General features: G+C 41.1%; 1 non-coding gene across 1 annotated transcript; it reads right to left on the reverse strand.

Annotated features, from left to right (window-relative positions):
- Positions 1-385: 385 nt before the first annotated feature.
- Positions 386-492, reverse strand: LOC128102820 (U6 spliceosomal RNA). Its single transcript, XR_008215566.1, has one exon. It is a non-coding gene; the product is annotated as a U6 spliceosomal RNA (small nuclear RNA).
- Between the last annotated feature and the right edge of the window lie 4291 nt (positions 493-4783).

Genomic DNA, 4783 nt, shown 5'->3' on the forward strand with positions numbered 1-4783 from the left:
ACTCCCCCCACCCCCCACCCCCCACCATTTTGTTCAAAAAGAGATAAGTCCAGCAGAAGGAAAATGGTTTCTGCTATGAAAATAGAATTCTTTTCAGGAAAAGAAACAATAAAAGCTGAAATGAGCTGAATTCCTGTGAGCAGGAAAAATTATTTGTTGAAGTTTCCACTTAATTTTGTGACCTACAGTCAAATACAGTAAGTAAACTGTACACATCTACTGAGTAAATAGCAAGTAAGCAGATGCACACGTTAGTTTTTAAACTGGAGGGGTCAGAGAAGTCAGTGAGCAAGCAGAAAAAAATTCAAAGATGGCTATGTCCCTTTATACAACATACATTTATGAATTCAATTTGCAAAGCATATTCATATTGCTATTCTTTTTATTTTGTATAGAATGCTTCATGAATTTGTGTGTTACCCTTGCCCAGGGGCTATGCTATTCTTCTCTGTATTGTGCCAATTTTAGTGCATGTACTACTGAGGAAGGTATAATACTGCTATTTTGTATAATAAACATAGTCTTTGGGTAATATTTGTAATCTTACTTTATGGTCCCCATTATTCCCAAACTTTTACTTGCCTCATTGATGTGAATCTATTAATGCTATAGAATGTTAGAGAAACGTAGCTTCCAGGAAAGTGGTTATCCCCAGCTCTTTGAAGGACCAGGGTACTGCAGAATTCCTTCTCGCTCCACTCTTTCATGGATACCACTTCTCCAGGTTCCACTTTTTATTTGCAGTCTTGTTTCCTTTTGTATCCTCAAGCTGAGTGGTTGTATGCCATCTTTCCAGATCACCTGCAGTGGTGGGGAGCCTATATTCATACCCAGCTTCATGCCCAACAGCAGAGCTGAGAACAGCAGCCCTGGCTGAGAACCCTACTATTCTTCTCTCCTTGGAACTTGGACTTGGTTCTCAGTTCCCTCCAGGGGATTTAGCTAGCTCATCTTTAAGGTCATGTTCAGCTCTGTCTATGAATCTTGGTATTTCTTATGTGTTAACAGCAGAACATGCAACATTCCTTTTAAAGATCTGGCTATTTGACAGTCCAGGTGGATAGAAGGAACAGAAAAGCTGTAGGCCACTTCTGAGGAGGTTGCCATGGCCAAGAGCAGACGTGGGTGGTGACTGATCCCCAGGGCTCCTGCAGAAAAGCTGTTTTCCTGTGCTACCTTTTCTGGGGCAGGGACCTTAGGGCTTATCTGCTGTCTGGATCACACACTGAAAAGATTATGATGCCTTCTTTCCCCAATTTGGTGTGTGCTTTAAAATCAAAGTATTTCTGTAACATGAAAACAACAAATTTAAACAGCTACTAAAATAATATCACAGGGTGATTTTTAAAGGTTTTTTTTTATCACTAAGAAGTTTTTCTGATTGTAAAGTTTTGAATGTGTTCAGGGAAGCCTAAATTTGGTTCCTGTTACTGTTACTATTTGGGTCTTTACTCTGACATTGAACATGGATCTTAAATTCCCCCTCTTCATTTAAAAAAATGCTAACTCTGTGGTTCTATCACTCAAGTATGCAAAACTGTGAGTCTGAAAACCTGCCCCCAAGTACCCAGCTCTAGCCATGGGTTAACCCCACTGAGCTCTCCAGCCTCCGTTCTGTTTCTACAATGTTCTTTCATGTAATTCACAGATTTTGCAGCGCTTCTGGCTCTCCCTCTTCCTTTTGCTCAGCTGTCACGGACCGCCTTCTGTCTTTTTTTTTTTTCCGAGACAGGGTTTCTCTGTGTAGCTTTGCGCCTGTCCGGGATCTCACTCTGTAGACCAGGCTGGCCTCGAACTCACCAAGATCCGCCTGGCTCTGCCTCCCGAGTGCTGGGATTAAAGGTGTGCGCCACCACCGCCCGGCCACCTCCTGTCTTTTATACTTCTTCAGTTCACGGGTTTGCTTAGTAAACCGTGGCTGCATCCTCCTCAGGCTCTAGGCCCACTATTGGGGATCACAGCACCACCAGCTCTGGCTTCACGGAGCCTGTAGACCAGGGTGACTGAAAGAGCTCTTGCACCTTCCTCCACTCCATCCCCTCACCTGCCAGTCCCTTGGGCCCGCTCTTCTAGCTGGTGCTGACGCTGGTCTTTTGATCTACTTTACATACGGGATTGTCAGACTTCCTGAGACACATAGTTGATCACGTCATATTTTGGGCTCAAAAACCTTCAATAGCTCCCTGCTCTCCACTCCGAGGCAGCCTGTTATAGCAGCGGGGAACGCAGACCCCAAAGCCCGAAGGCTGGGTCCTACTGTGAGAATTAGGTAGGCTTCCACCTCTGAGCTCCTTGAAGTTCACCAAACTGGAGTAGTAGTTTCCTAGGTCTTTGTCTTCTTGTCAGTGGGTGGGTCGGGATGGTGATTATAGCGAATCATTTTAAACGCCCTTTCTACCTTTATTTACTATTTACTGTTTTTGTGTGTCTTCTGAACCCCGCCCCCTTTTCAGACTCAGGGACTTTAAGCTTTGGGATACTGTTTCACACACATACAGGAAATTTAAGAGCATAGTAACGTTTTTCTAGAGAGTTCTGCTTACCCCACCCCCATGAAGTTGGGAAATCTCTCTTGATTTGGCCCTGGGAGCAGACGGCTCAACAGTTCTCTGCTGCCTAATCTCTTGGTGTGAAGCCAGTTGCCTTGATAGCCAGCCGTTTAGCTACTGCCCACGCTGGGCTCCTGTTGAAGTCAGCACGGCGGCGGTCAGAAGGAGAATCAGGGCAGCTCAGGATGACTGCGGCTTCGTGTTATGGCTTCAAGAACAAGCTCATTCTCTGTTGCACAGTGAATATCAGGGCAGGTGAGAAAGTAATTACTCTTTCCCAAGTTGGGCTCTGGCCCCTGGCCTTTGTCACACTGGTTTTTCTGCCACATCCAGCCGAGGATCATGAGCGATGCTTGCTCTGTGTAAGAGGATTCTGCCTTAATGTGCTAATGCTTCCTTAGTATTGCCAAACGTTCAAGGAACAGAAGGGGCACATTTGGCATGGTTAGCCTCTGAAGCACTGCTGTTTAAGAATAGCTGTTTTTATACATGAGGCAAATATGGTTGTGAATATATCTAGATTTATATTAGAAAAACACTCTATGATCCCAGAACGGATGTATGCAAGCCCACTGACATTATCCCCTCTCTTGGAAGGTTCTATGACAAATTTGTTGTTGAGTTATGGTCATCAGAGCCACATAAGGAAAAGCATGGAAAAATGATAGTCTGTTGTATATTACCACGATGCTCCTGTGTTATTCAGGGTGATTATACTGATTCTGAAAGTATATCATGTTGACTACCATCTTAAGTATTACACACTGCTATGGCCCTTCTGTGACCTTCACAGCTATGGAGTCTGCCTGCTGGCTTCATGGGCCCTTGTGTGCGGAGAAGAGTATGATGAGGGAGATAATGAGGAAGATTCTCCATCTTGTAACGTTACATTTGAGATTACACACTTGAAGTTCACGGATGTGCGCCAACGGACAGTTTGGTGCCAAAAAACAAAAGAATATTGTAGGGGAGGTGTCTGCTACGTAGCGTATATAGATTTTGGTGATTTCTTTGTAAAATCATGCTTTATAAACCATGTCCACGTTGTTTAGAAAATAATCATTTACTTTTAGTGGAATATTATTCATGTTAGCCATTTTGGTGGCTGCTGTGAATATATGAATAAAACAAGTTCTAGGAACTTCCTACTTGCTCAGTGGCTTCATCGGCCTCGTTTTCCCAGATACAAGTTAGTTTTAAAACAATCTTAGGCATCTTCTATCTCCACATTTAACAATACCTCGCCAATATAGGATGTTAGCATTCTTCCTTAGGTGAGTGTGAATATTTATAAAGCATAGAGAACAGTGTCAATCGCATGGTAAGTGTTCAACAGAATAAGTAAATGCAAAAGTTAATGAATTAAAAATAAAAATCGCCACAATGATGTTGGGAAAAAAATGGTCTAAGTTTGACATTTTCAGCATCTCACACATGAGGTGATTTTAGGATTTTCACGAAAGGAATGAGATTTTACACAGATGGGTAAGAGTCAGTAATTATGTTAAAAATACAAATCTGCCTCACACAAATCATTCATGCTTATTGTAGAAAATATATTTGAATATAGATTTAAACAATATTCCACTTTCCAGAGCCATCATCTTAATATTTTGTTGTGCATTTTCCCCAAATTTCTCTTCTGTGAAATATACATATACATACAAATATATACATATATAAAAATATATAAAATGTTCAATATATAACTCTGTGATACATGTTAAGTATATAACATATATGTTAAAATATACATGCATGTCTATTCCATTATGCTTAAAAATAAACATATGTATGTATACATATTTAAATATATTTTTTAGCATCTGTTTTTTTCTCATTGATTAAACAAATGCCTGCAAGCAGTTTAAATTATTGCTACACTGGTTACCATGGGGCAGACTGTGTGTTTGTTCTATATGTGTTGCTTTGTTTCATCCCTACAACTCCAAGGAGGTAGATATCATTGTGTTTACTTTATAGAGGTGAATCTGAGGATTACACGAAGGAATTTATCAAGGCCACACAGCTGGTGTCTGACCTGGAATTTGAATCCACTGTGCTCTGAATCACTGGGCTTTCATGCTAGACATTTCCATGGGCTAGGATAATAATTCATTACACTTATAGTATTAAGGGTAACATCTTCATCAAAAGTATATAAATCAGGCATCATGAGCTACAAAGTACATTCAACACATTTTCCTTATAGATTTTGGTAGGTTCAACTTACT

Source organism: Peromyscus californicus, unplaced genomic scaffold, assembly GCF_007827085.1.
Source record: "Peromyscus californicus insignis strain IS unplaced genomic scaffold, ASM782708v3 Scaffold_7__1_contigs__length_154581171, whole genome shotgun sequence".
In the NCBI taxonomy this organism is placed as follows: Eukaryota; Metazoa; Chordata; class Mammalia; order Rodentia; family Cricetidae; genus Peromyscus; species Peromyscus californicus.